We start from the raw sequence: 15,086 nt of genomic DNA, 5'->3' as shown, positions 1-15,086 counted from the left end.
AGTTTTAGGCCACTCTTTACAGTGTTGTCATCTGTATGTGGCCCAAACCATGTGCTTGACACCTCTGTATGTATTGTCTAAAGAAGTCAAGATAGGGGCAGCTAGGTGGTGCAGTGGATAGAGCACCGGCCCTTAAGTCAGGAGGACCTGAGTTCAAATCCAACCTCAGACCAAACAATTGATACTTACTAGCTGTGTGACCCTGGGCAAGTCCCTTAACCCCAACTGCCTAAGGCAAAAAAAAAAAAAAGAAGTCAAGATATACTGGTACTGTTAAAATCCTAGTCCACTTTTCTTAATGTAGTCAAAGTTTAGATGAACTCTTTGGCTTCCACGATACATTGTTAATATATTCATTCTGAAGTTATCTAACCTTTCCATCCCCAAACTCTTTTAAATATATTCTGCCCCCCCATACTTAGTGTACAGTTATGCTGCTATTTCTTTTTTGATCCACATGTAAACCTTTACATTCATTCATCCCCCTAAAATTTTATCTTGGTCAATCTGGGTCTCTGTTCTAAACAGCTTTTGTTTTGTTTTGCTTTGTTTTGTTTTGTTTTGTTCTGTTTTGCAAAATCTGGCTCTTATCTAACAAACATGCTAAGCAATTCTTTCTAGTTTTGGATCATATAAAATAATCATTCATTTTTTTTCTTTGTCCAAATCATTAATGAAAATTTTGAAAACCAAAGGGCCAGAAAGACATCGCTGGGAGTTGACATCATTCTGTTAAGGACTACTTTTTGGGCCTGATAACTAAATCACTGAGATTTATCATAGAATAGTGTATAGAGTGCTGACCTTCGAGTCAGGAAGATCTAGATACAAAACCTGCCTCTAACACATACTGCTTGTGTGATTCTAGGTAAAGGATTTAATTTCTCACTGAGAAATTACAATTGCCTGCTTGAGGCAACTCTTTACATACATAAATTTAAGAGCAGGTAGCAAATCTTCATTGGTAGAGGGAAATCTTTATTCAGAGCTCTTCATACCAGTGAAATCAACTGAAACAAATGCATGTATAAACTACATTTAATCCACAAGATAGCATGAGAAAATTTTCAAATGTTTTACTTAACTCAGGCAAATCATGCTAGTTGAGTAATACTGATGAAAAAAAAAAGAACTTAAGTTGCAGTTGGGGCAGGCTATTTTTGATAAAGCCATACTGGCTCTTAGTGATCATCACATTGTTTTCTAGTTACAGCCCATTGCTTTAAGAATTTTTTTTTTAATTTACTACATAGTGAACTCAAATTGACTATTTTATATGAGGACATAATCCTTTTCTTATTTTTGGAAAAAAAGAAAAAAAACTAACTTTAGCTCATTTCTCGTCTTTTCTAGTATCCAAGACTTTAAAAATATCATTGATAGTCACAACCCATCAAAACCACCTGCTGTTTTTATTGTTGTTTGTTATTTGTTTGTTTTGTTTTTTAAAACCCTGGAGAGCAGATCATCTGGGCTTGGTGACTTGAACTCATTGAGGGCTAAAATGAGATCCAGTCTAATTTTACATTCCAGAACTGACCATAAATCAATGCAATTTAGGTTGTCATGACCACAATTAAACTGACAATAGCTCCATTTGTGGCTATTTTTCTATTTTTCTCATTTTTCATAGCACATCAGAAATACCATTGAGCAGATGGATTAGGGTTTTAACTTCCATAATTGACTTTGGAAAGACATTTTCCAATCTGAAAAAAGAAGAGTTTGGTGTAAATGATCACTTGATCACTCACCTTTATAATAGGGCTAAATCCAAAAATCCTATGATCCATTTAAATTCCTTGAGAATAGAGAGGATACATGGTGTATTGGAGAAGGTAGGTACTCAACTGAAAATCAAGAGACTTAGGTTCAATTGAATACCAGACCTATCATTTATTCTGAATGTGACAATGGGCAAGTAATGTAACTGCTGTCAGGAAGTTTATTCATTACAAAATGGATCTATTTTTACTTTTGATGTCTACTTTTCTTAATCGTTATAAAGAAATCCCTCCATAAATTGTAAAATGATACATAAAGGCTGAATTATCTGCATCATTGCCATCACCAACATTTTCATTATCATTTTCTCAACTAGCATAGGTACCACCTTAGTTCAGACCCCCTGTTGTTTGTCTTTCATTTTTAAAGAGGAGCAATGATATAACAAGGTGACATCTTAACTCGTACATGAATTGCATTTAAGTGAGGCAGAGTTGTATAAGTCATCAGCCTTATTCTTTCTATTTTTTTTAGCAATTTATTCATTTTATTTTCTAGTAAAATAGTCACATAATATCAGAAGAATGGAATGGCACAGATGTAGTAGACTTGCTTTTAATAATTCCACTTAAATATTTTTTAAAAATATGGGACACTTCATGAATTTGCAGGTCATTCTTGCACAGGGGCCATGCTAGTCTTCTCTGTATCATTCCAATTTTAGTGTATGTGTTGCTGAAGCAAGCACAGTCTTATTCTTTCTTCCAGAGTCATCCAAGTCCAGTGGCAAGAATAAAATCAGGATGACTGACCATGGCTGGCACACATATACCAACTTCTTGGAGCCACAGTTAAGAGTTGAATGTCAAGTGGACACCAAAGGTAAATGAACAGCCCTTTAAAGGCCTTGGTAAACCCTCATACTAGAGGTGCTAGTCATCTTTGAATACCCATACACCCCACTTAGACACATCTAAATTATGACCAGATTCTTTTAAGTGGTCTTCTTACCTCATGCCTCACTCTTAATTTTCATTTCTCAAAAATGAAAGAGGAAATTGAATTGTGAAGGAGGAAAAGAATCATGTAAGAAAACAGAATGTTACATATTTGGTTTATAGACTCCATGGAAAGGAAAATCACTAAATTAATAAATTAAATATTGTTATCATTAGTAATTTACATTTTCTTTATGAATATTCATGAATCAAATATTTTAACTTCATTATTGCTACTACTCTTCATAGTAACCTTTTTTTGTTTTTTTCTCTGATGACAATTTTTAAAAATTCTAATTTTTAGCAATTAGACTTTATAAGCAAAGTGAATGAATTAAATATTTATTTGAATATCTGATAAACACTGTAGGCTGAAGATAATAATTTCTTTCAATTAGGATATTTTATGCAAAAACATTTTTGATTTTATTAATCAGATCAGTTTCCCACTATGCTTAGTCTGAAGTCACTGCTCAAACTATTGCTACATTGAATTTATGACATTTTACATTTATGATATATATGTGTATTAGAATATTAATTTTATTCTATACTGTTTCACTTATCTTCACTAGATGATAAAGATTCCTGGGAAAGAGATATCAATTATAAAAATATCTTGTTACTTTGATAAATTACTGTTGGTTCCTTATGAACAATAAATAACAATAATAATAATTTTACACACAATAAACCTCAAGATTTCTTTGTATTTCCAACCTTATAATTTAACATTGGTTTATTATGGTTGTTTTTTCTATAGCCATGACAGCAGAAAATGGCAAGAGTTAAATTGTATTAAAACTTGGTATGGCTATGAGATTCTTTAAAGTAGATCCTGAAGACCTGAAGACTTAAATTTTGTTACTGTCGTATCTAAGGGAGTAAATTCTATTAATTTGATTAATTCTATGGTTTGGGCTGTAAAATTTATACATATATACATATATGTATATATATAAACAAAACTTACTCTGAGTAAATATCATTAAAATTTTGAGAAGTTATATAATTCAAATTTCTACAGTTTAAAAACCTAAAAGTCATGTATGGTTAATAATAATGTAAGTTACATGGTAAAGTGATAATGAATAATTGGGAAATAAATGACCTTTGGGAATCTAGTGACTTTTCAAGTTTTTATAAATGATAAGAACCTGTGAGATTTTGTTTTAATTCTTTTTAGAAGTATATGCCTGTTTTCAACATCTGAGTTATCAAAATGATGCAACCTTAGTTTAAAAAATACAGGTCAAGGAATCTGAGTCAAGATAGTGGCGTAAAGGCAGAGACTAGTATGAGCTCTCCCCCAACTCCCTCTAAATACCATTAAATAATGACTCTGAGCAAATTCTAGAGGGGCAGAATGGAGTGAAACAATTTTCATTCCACAAAATTGGAGTGAAATTTTCCACCCCAAGACAACCTAGAAGGTAGTCAGGAAAGATCTGTTGCACTAGGGTGAGTAAGGAGTGCAGTCTAGCACAGACCATTCCGACACAGACCAGGCACCAGCAAACCAGGAGCAGGTCTCAGGGTGACTGATTGATTAGTGGCCACAGTGCTGGTCTCCAGGTCTCTCAGCCCACAGACAGTAAGGGGATCAGACAATGAATCAGAAATATGTTTAAAGTGTCGCAAGGGACAGGACTCTGATGCACCACCTATATTTATACTTTGGATCTGGGTAACAGTTTTGGATCTTAGTCCCAGTATGAGGAAGAGCACTATCACCACAGAGACTGCTACCGCAGGGGAGCAAGGACCCTGGTCACAGTTCCAGGGTTGAAAAGAATGCCTGTGGTTGTCCACAAACCAGTACACAGTACAGAGAAAAGTAAATACACTTCTTCCTAGATCATACCACTTTGGGGAACTAAAAACTTACAGGTCCCCAAAACCACCTCTGAAAACAGCTGCACAAAATAGTACCCCCTCCACTTGATAAGAAGAGCCCTACTTTAGCATAAAGTTAAAAGTTAAGAAATAGAGTGGAAAATGAGAAAAAAAAACAGAAAAAAATTCTGGCCATATAAGGTTACTATGGTAACAGTGTAGAACAAAGCATATACTCAGAAGAAGACCACAGAGTCAAAATCCCTTAATCCAAAGCCTCTAAGAAAAATATTAATTAGTCTCAGGCCATGAATGAGCTCAAAAAGAATTTTGAAAATCAAATAAGAGAGGTAGAGGAAAAATGGGAAGAGAAATGAGAGTGATGCAAGAAAATCATGAGAAAAAGAATCAACAGTTTGATAAAGGAGCCACAACAACTACTGAAGAAAATAATAACTTAAAAAAACAGAATAGGTCAAATGGTAAAAGAGGCACAAAAATTCAATGAACAGAAGAATTTCTTAAAAAGTAGAATTGGTCAAATGGAAAAGGAGGTACAAAAGTTCACTGGAGAAATAATTCCTTAAAAGTTAGAATTGGGTAATTCCTTATCTTATTCTCTACTACATCCATCAAAACTGTTAGAGTCTATTTAAGACCTATCTTTGGAGCTTTTCTAGCACTAGAGCTTTGAGGCTACAAATATTGCTTTTGGTCTTATCCATATCTTATTACTGGGATGGGACTGGAGCTCTTTAACAACACTACTTGATGCACAAAGGGGAGTTGTTGTTCAGTCATTTTTTTCAGTAGTGTCTGACTCTTTGTGACCCATTTGGAGTTATCTTGGCAAAGAGACTGAAGTGCTTTCCCATATCCTTCTCTAGTTCATTTTATAGATGAGGAACTGAGAAAAACACGATTAAGTGATTTGCCCAGGGTCACGTAGTTAGTAAGTGTCTGAGGTAGGATGCGAACTTAGGAAGATGGGTTTTCTTGCTTTCAAGCAAGGTGGTCTTCCCAATGTACCAACGAGCTGTCCCAGACCAGAATATGGTAATTAATTAATCAAAATAAATAAACACTTAGAAAATGCTCACCTTGTGCCAGAGAGATATTATTGAATATTGATTGGAGAGCTAACTTCTAATCCAAGAAGACCTGGGTTCAAGTCCTCCCTCTGACACAAATTGGCTATATAACCCTAGGAAATCAATTTAACCTCTCAGTACTCTGCAACTCTCTAAAGCCATAAATTGCAGAGAAAGTGCTGACCTGAATTAGTGAAGAGAGTTTACCATGCTAATGAAAGCACAGGTCTTATTTCTACCCTCTATTCTGTGCCAGGTACCGTATAAACGTTAGGAATTTGAAGAGGGGAAAAAAAAGATCCTTATGTTCAAAAGGATTATCTTTTTTTATATTTATGTTTTTTTAAGTATATTTTATTGAGATCCTTTCTTCTTACATCACTCAATTCCCTCACCCCTCTTCCCTCTAAGAGAGTCATTCCTTATAAAAATATTTAAATGAAAAGGAAAAAAACGACAAGAAAATGGCAAAATGGACCAATGCACAGAAAAATAATCTGAAAATATGTGCAGTGTTCTATGGTTACAAACCTCCCACCCCAACAAAGGATTGGTGCTGATGGCAGTAGGTTATCTTCTTATACCTCTTCTGTGGGCCTAGCTTGCTTTCCATACTTTTGCATTTTTAATATTTTTGCAGTTGTGGTTTTCCCCATTTACTTTGTTTTAGTCATTATGTGTGTGTTCATGTGTGTGTCTCTGTGTGTGTATTACTGGCTCTATTACTGATTTCTCTTTGCATAAGTCTTTTCATGTTTCTCTGTAGTCACCATATTCATCATTTCATATAGCAGAGTGATATTCCATTACATTTATATGCCAGAATTTGTTTATCCATTCCTCAGTTGAAGAGCAACTATTTTGTTTCTAGTTCTTTGTCATCACAAAAAGAGATGCTATAAATTATTGAAGCACATAAGGCCTTTTTTGGGGGGGGGGCAATGGGGGTTAAGTGACTTGCCCAAGGTCACACAGCTAGTAAATGTTATGTGTCTGAGGCCCGATTTGAACTCAAGTCCTCCTGAATCCAGGGTGCGTGCTCTATCCACTGCACCACTTAGCTGCCCCAGGTCTTTCTTTTTAAATAGTGACATTCTGAATTACACACTAATGAAAGATACAACATTCTGGTATTAAGGGAAATCCATTGAGTTACACAATCTCCTCCTATGAGCAATTGGGAATAACTATTTTGGAACAGAGAAACACTAGATTTTCAAGTGCTGGTTTGTGGCTTGAGAGGAGAGATATCTAGAGTGTATTTTCTCAGGTCAAGAGGTACTGACAGATTTCCTGTAATAGTACATGACTGCAACAGACATATTCTTGTGGAACAGGACACTGTCAGAACTGGATACACATGCATTAATCCCCCACACTCCCACAACATGAGTCAAGAATGCTGTGAGCAAAGAAGCTATGGAGCAGACCTGAGGCAGTTTGAGTTAACTTTCCACACAGGTAGATTGATCTGGCACCCTGATGTAGATCCCTTGGGCAAGAAAGATCGCTTTTTTCTTTCTAAGAGTATTATTATTTCAACCTGAAGCTTTCAAAGTTGCACTGCTTTTTCTTTTCTTTTTTTTTTTTGGACATCCTTATGTTTATTTCTATTATTTTTTAAATTATGCTTCAAGTGATCTTCCTCCCTCTTTCCCTCCATCCCTCCCCCGCTTCTTTCCTTCCTTTCTTCCTTCCTTTTTCCTTCCTCCCTCCCTCTCCCTCCCTTTGCTGTCTTCCTCTGTCTCTCTGTCTCTTTCTTTCTTCCAACCTTCTTTCCCTTCCCGTCCTTCTCTTCCTTCCCTTCCTTTTAAGTATTGGTACCCTATTACTTACCTTTCTCAGCATCTTATCTCCCTCATGTAGAAAAAAAAATACTTGTTAAAACATGTATAGCCAAGCCACACCTCATTCATATTTTCTAATATGGATATATAAAAACCATAAACACATATGTTTTTATACCAATATATGTGTGTATATGTATGTGAACACACATCTACCTACCTATCTATATAATAACAATATCCTACCATGAAACTTTGTTTTCTTTGGGAAGAAACATGATAAAGTAAAGCATGTACTAATTCTGTCATTACAGGAGCTGGCTATAAATTCCACCTGTGACTCCCAATATTTGTAATAGCATATTGGAGGTTTCTGCTTTCAAATATATTCTGCTGCTATGTCCATTTTATATCTGGGTTCACTCCATTTACATTTATAGTTAGGATTATTAATTAAATGTTTCCCTCCATCATATTCTCTTACATTTTTTCTTCATCTTGAGCCTCCAACACCCTCTTACTAAAGAATAATGTGATGAAAGAGAAGGAAGGTGATCAACACCTATTATGCAATTGAAATGCTCTTTTTCTCTTTCACTCTGCCTCATCTTTTTCCCTTTGGTCAGAGTCTGAAAAATAGTTCTTATATTTTTTTTCTTTTTAACTCTCCCTCCTTTATTTTATATCTTGCAAATTTTTCATCTTTCCAAATATTTATTATAACTATCCCTTCCCTGACTCAATCTATATTTCTCCTCCTATATATTGTCTGACACCCTCCTTTTTCTTTGTTGAGTTTAATATATATCTGCTTATTAACCCATTGTGTATACTTACTTAACTTCAATTTTTATTTATGATTGAAGTTGACAGGATAATCCTTATCCCAACCCCTTGTCCCATGTTTTATATCCTTCAATTATAAAGATGGTAAGTTCTGTTCCCTTATTCCTAATTTCTTCCTTAGCTTTCTCCTTTTTCCTTCCTCTTTGTATTGTTATGATGTGGTATGGCTTCCCTACTGAACTACTTGAAACTTTTCTCACAATAAGTGTGTCACCTGTTGATACTTGGGCTGATTCATTCACTCTAACTTGCTCTCAAACCAGGTCTAAATTTATTGCAAGGATCATACAAATACTTTCTCTGTCTCCTAAGGATAACCCTGTTGTGAAGGAATACCCTCTCCCTACTCACCACTATTCCTCTCAAGCTCTGACCAGTGTGATTTCATTTACATAAAACCAGTCAGTTATTATGATGATACTCTAGAGTTTAAACACCACCATTTACTTAACAATAAGACAAAACAATAATAATAATAATAATAATAATAATAATAATATCACACACTAATTGTTGGGTTCCTATTGGGAAAAAAAGTCCTAGAATACTATAAGAAGTGAAAAGCCATAAAAAACAAACAAAAAAATAAACTTGAGTTCTGTGAAAGGTGAAAACACAAATATGATTACCTGTTTAGGATCATAACACAGATACAAAATTATATTTTAAACACTGAGTCATAACTTAAGATAATGACATATGAAAGCCAAGACAAGAACATCATGACCTATATGTGACCAGAACGTGATCGATACACCAACTTATGTTTGAGCATAACATTGGCTCATTACTAAGCAGAAAACCAAAAATATCCACCAATCAGTAGTGATGCACTCTATAGCTCCTCCTCCCTTTGCCTGTTTTCTATAATTATCGCAGGGATTCTGGGGCTTCTTGGTGGGGACTTTTTGTTTAGTCTAGCTGCCTCCCCAAACCTAGGTTGATTAATATTTTGTCAGGGATCCATCATATTACCCCAAATGTAAGTAACTGAAATTGATTAAACTACTACCTATGGTCAATTTGGAGCTCTTTGGCCTCTTCCTTTGGTATAAAAAGAACTTCCCACAGTTATGGGGGTGGTAAAAGGTCCCCCAGGTGAAAAATTCTGGGCCTTATGCTCATATATTAAATAAATTCAGTAGTAATAAATACCTCACAATCTACACTTAAACCTGAACCACATTATATCCCACCAATGTACTTAGTAACAGTGGTCTTTTCAAAAACATCTGCATTACATAAAAATTGATTCAACAATACATGATCTTCTGTTTTTCCTGTATCATATCTGGGCAAATCTCTTCTGCTCTCAAATGATGAATCTTCTATAAGAGCTTTTAACTCACAATCACCCTAAAAAGGGAATTCATTAAGTATTACACTCAATTTGGATATCAGCTTACTTTACTCCAGAAAACTAGAATTTTTATTGAGATGCTTCTCTCTGGTCAATATAGTAAAGCCACCAGGATGCTGCACTGAGCACTAAGTTCATAGCATAAAAATCTCATGCAAAAAGAGTTCAGGTTGATTCTCTGTGAATGGCAACCAATTCAATCCAACTTTTCAGTCACTAAGATGGTATACTGATCAATCAATTCGTAGCAAACAGATCTCACAGCAGTAAAACTGCAAAGTCTTTTTTCCCCTACTTTCATTTTATTGCTCAAATTAGAGTTGATAGTAGAAAGCAACATGAACTTTTGAAAGACTTTATCTCTCACAAAATCTAGGACCTACTGAAAGCAGGCAAGAGCTGGCACTGAATTTTTTATCCATTAAGATTGAGCCTCTCTTCAACCAATCAGGAATCTTGTAATTAACTTTTCCCAACAGTTAAATACAACTATATCTTCAACATAGCTGTCTTTTGCACTCATTTCTATATTCACTTGCCAGGCTTTTCCTCTCTTTACCCTGCACTCTTCATTTCTTTCACTGGCTTAAATCAGAGCCTCCTGGTATGCAGAAAATCACTTTTCTGTTAGGGAGTAAAAATTCATCAAATACCCTGTGAAATCAATAATCTTTAAAGAACCCGTACTCTCCCAAAAAGTAATTAGATTCTTCTAATTTATTCTATTCTTTTCTAATTTATTCTCTTAAGCCTTAAAACAGGTACATGCAAATAAGTTTTAAGTGATCAAAATCCCCAGGTCTAATAATGTCTCCTACAACTGTGTTTCTTCATGTTAGCAGTTCACACACAAACACACACACACACACACACACACACACACACACAATACCCCTTTAACCCATCAAACTATTCATATTCAAAGAAGGCATTAGTCTTTGTCCTTTAAAAGGTGATTGGAGCCTTCATATTTATACCACAGTTCATTTTCTGTACCTTTTGAAAATGCAAATGTCATACCTTATTTGAAAATTGTATTTCTTTCCCAATAAATTTTATCAATTTTTATTAAACCAAAGTTCTCTTCTCCACCCTTTTAGGCACCAAGATCTTCACCTTTGAAAGAGATAATATCCTACAGCTTTTATCCACTGACTTAATTACTTTTTATATGAATAAGTATTTTTTCTTCTTTTCTCTTATATGCTACATATGAGAGAACATACCAAACCTAAAGTTACCATTTATGATGTGTTCCTTTTTGACTCTTTGGGTGCACTTCAGCCTAAGTAACCTTCATCTTTTTTTATCATTTGTTATAATGATTCTTGGTGGAACATATAAGCCAATTTTTCTATACTGCAATTTCTTTCTGATCCTAGCTATGTCTCAAAAGCAAGGAGGAGAGAATAACATTTATATATTGCCTACTAAGTGCTAGGTAATTTGCAAAGCACTTTACAAATATCTCATTTGTTACTCACAACAATCCTGGAAAGTGTGTGCTATTATTATCTCCATCTTACAAGTACGGAAACTAAGGCAAATAGAAGTTGAGTGCCTTCTCAGGGGCCAAATTTGAACTGAGATCTTCCTGACTTCAAGCTAGTGCTCTAACTACTGCACCACCTAGCTACCTCCAGGAAGTTAAGATTTTTCAATTTGCTGTTGTTGTTTGTTATGGCTACTATAGATGACTTGAATAATTTGTGTTCCAAAATGAATTGTTGGCCTGCACTATGTGATCAAGCTTCTTACATTAATCCAATTCATTTTATTACCTTCATCTCCCAACTTCATTATGTAGTATATAGACAGCATGTAAAAGAAGTGAGGACATTTAAATTACAAAAATGTCTTCCTTTGAAATGTTTCTTATGATTGGGGAATTAAAGGCAGTAGCTTTGGGAAGTTAGGTTGGCTAGACTTTGGGAAGGGCAAAGAAGACTATGATGAATTTATTTTTGACAAAAGGAATGGCTTTCTCTAATGCATGCTCCTCACAAATGTCTTTCTATGGAAGGCTTCTATCAATGGATGTGACAGTTGTGGCAGATTTTGTTGGCATTTCTGTGGTAGCTCCATGTAATGCTTTAGAGGTCTTAAAGTAGAAGTCACCTAAACCCTGTAATTGGAATGGAAGTAAACTTCCTATCTCATTTTTTCATGGCTCCAACCAAAGACAAAGTAGTTTTTTTTGTTTGTTTTGTTTTGTTTGTTTTTCATTTTGTGCATATCAAATTATTCCAAATATCACTTAATGAATTGGATAAGAAATGAACTCTGCTCCTGGGGTCTCAATAATGAAAAATATTAACTGACATTTATATTTCACCTTCATATAAGTATTTTACTTACTCATCAAATCCCTAAAACTGCTCAATGAGGAGGTAGGTTTGGCAAAATTCTTACCTACTTCATTTTATAAAAGGAAATTGAGGCTCAGAAAACACAAATGACTTATTTGTCCATGATCATGATGCTAGTGCCAGAGGCAGAATTTGAAGCCAGGTTTTTCCTGTCCTTGAAGCTAGTATAATGGAAAGCCATTATACCACATCGAATGGAACAAAACAGAAAACTACAGCAGAAGTCAACCAGGGAAACTTCAGTTTCATAGGAACAATCAAAAAACATCAATGCTTCAGCTTGAAATTCTGCAACTCACAAAGGAATCGGAGCTCATCATTCTTGTTGTATGTTAGTTTATGGAACAATGTTGTGTTTAAGTTGAACAAATCTGCTCCACTTAAAACCATAGGATGAAGAGATAGGCATAGGTACCTGTTATTTCATTAGTCTAAGGCAGAGGTATGGCTCAAAACACTCCAGAGTATAACCTAAACCAGATTAACTATAGTTGGGAAACACTTAACAAAATTAATAAAATATAGGATAAATAATATTAAGTTTTAAAATAGCACAGACAATATCTCACACCATCTGCAAAGATAAGGTCAAAATGGATACATGACCAAGATATTTGGAGATTTTATAGGAAGATTAAAAGAACATAGAACATATTACTTATCAGACTTCTTGATAGGTGAAAATTATGAATAAACAAGAGAAAGAGAACAAAATTAGATATAAAATGAATAATTTCCATTACATTAAATTAAAAAAAAACCTTTTGTAAAAATAAAACATTTAGCCAAGATTAGAAGGAAAGCAGAAAATTGAGAAAAAAAATTAGAGATAGTTTATCAGATAAAGGTCTCATATCTAAAATATATAAAGAACTTTGTCCCATCTATAAGATCACAATCTCTAAAAATATATAGCAGTCTTTCCCCAATTGATGTATGGTCAAAGGATATGAATAGGCAGCTTTCCATTGACAAAATCAAAATAGTATATAGCCATATAAAATGCTCTAAATCATTATTGATTAGATAAATGCAGATTAAAACAGCCTTGAGATATCATTTTATACCTACCAGATTGGCTAAAATGATAGAAGGGGACAGTGACAAATGTTGGAGAGGATGCAGAAAAACTGGACACTAATTCTTTGTTGGTGGAACTGTAAAATGATCCAACCCTTTTTTTTAGAGAACAATATGGAGTTATACCCAATGAGTTATTAAACTACCTCTTCCCTTTGTCCCAACAATATCACTACTTGATGTATTTCCAAAGATGTTGAGGGGAAAAGGAAAAGAACCTATATGTTCTAAAATGTTTATAGTATCTCTCTTCATGGTGGAAAAGAACTAGAAATTGCAGGGAAACCCATCAATTGGGGAATGGGTGAACAAGTTGTGCTATATGATTATGATGGAATACTACTGTGCTATAAAAATGATGACCTCAATGTTTTAGAAAATCATGGAAAGATGTGCATGGAATAATCAAGAGCGAAGTGAAGAGAACCAAGAGAACATTGTATATAGTAACAGCACTATTGCTTTAAGAATGACTTTGAGTGACTTAACCCTTCTCAGCAATACAAGGATATATGGTATCTCCAAAGGCCTCATGATGGAAAATGCTACTCACATCCAAAGAACAAACAATGGAGTTTGAATGTAGATCAAAGCATACTATTTGCTATTTTTTTTCTTCTGTTGTGTTTTGTTTCCTCTTTCTACTGGTTCCTCCTATTGATTCTAATTCTTACTTACAATATCACTAATGTGAAAGTATGTTTAATAGGAATGTATATGTATTGCCTATATCAGATTCTGCGCTGTCTTGGGGAGGGAGGTGGGAAGAAAGGGGAAGAAAAAATTTAAAACTCAAAAGCTTATGGAAGTGATTGTTGATAAATCAAAATAAATTAATTAAATAAAAAAGAATTAAAAAAAGAAATAAAAATAAGTTGAGTGACAAAAAATTGAGTGAATTAGTTATTTTGCCTATTTTAAATATCCAAATTAACTATAAAGGACATATGAAGAAAGACACTATCTGAATGCAGAGAAAGAACTGTATAGAAATATATGTGTGAGTGTGTGTGTGTGTGTGTGTGTAATTGGTAGCCATGTCTAGGGTGGGGGAAAGAAAGAAAAGAAAAGAAAAAATACATGATAATTATGTGGTATATTTGAAAGGAATAGCAAACTGTGCATAGCAGATTTGCAGTTTCTTGTACAATCAGCTTTTTATTGTACTATGTTATGGAAATGCTCGTTTTATTCTATAAATTAAAAATTTTTTTTTAAATCATATACAGCCTATGGGGCTTTTTAGTATGGATTAGTGGACCTCATTTCTATTTGAATTTGACACCATTGATCTGGGGAATGCCTAAGTTAGGAAACTCTTTTTCTATGTATGTCAGAACCTTCTTGTCTTAGAGAATTGTATAGATCATTGAGAGTATGAAATACTTGCCCAGGGTTACTTGACCAGTAATGTCTCAGAAATGGTACTTTAACTCAGATATCTGTGAATTCAAAATCAACTCTCTATCTCCTATACTACACCATGAGATCTCTCTTATTTCAAGTAAATGACAGGACAATTATTTTTGACTATATCATCTTATTGTTGCTAATTTTAATATCAACACTATTCCACTTCATCTTAGCATGCTTCCTTACTCTTATTTTCATAATTATAGTAGCAATGCTGTTGTGATGATCCTGACAAGCCAGGCCTGTCCACAGACAAATGTTTTCCCATAGATATAGTCTTCAATGTGGGATACTAAAAGTGTAGTCTTCATGCTTTGTTGGAGATACTGCTTAGGTCTTGTAAACTCTGCCATCTCTTGCTTTTGGGTCAACTATATTCCTATGCTTCCTTCTGAAAGATTAGATCATGAGTCTATAACTAGAAAGGACCTCAACATCCATCTCGTTTAATCTTCTCATTTTATAGATGAGGACACGGAGGCCAGAAAATTTAAGTGACTTTCCCAAAGTAGGAAAAGATAGTGGGCCATAGATAGGTGTCACAGAGAATAGAGTGCTGGGCCTGGAGTCAGGAAGACCTG

At 34.4% G+C, this 15,086-nt stretch overlaps 1 non-coding gene across 1 annotated transcript; it reads right to left on the bottom strand.

The window, feature by feature from the left end:
- Nucleotides 1–2,366: 2,366 nt before the first annotated feature.
- LOC114024599 lies at nt 2,367–2,473 on the bottom strand. Its single transcript, XR_003566926.1, has one exon. It is a non-coding gene; the product is annotated as a U6 spliceosomal RNA (small nuclear RNA).
- Nucleotides 2,474–15,086: the final 12,613 nt, after the last annotated feature.

The sequence above is a fragment of the Vombatus ursinus genome, unplaced genomic scaffold (assembly GCF_900497805.2).
Source record: "Vombatus ursinus unplaced genomic scaffold, bare-nosed wombat genome assembly UNPS02014821.1, whole genome shotgun sequence".
Lineage (NCBI taxonomy): Eukaryota > Metazoa > Chordata > Mammalia > Diprotodontia > Vombatidae > Vombatus > Vombatus ursinus.
Note: the sequence above shows the minus strand (reverse complement) of the source record. Positions and strands in the feature narration are given on the sequence as shown.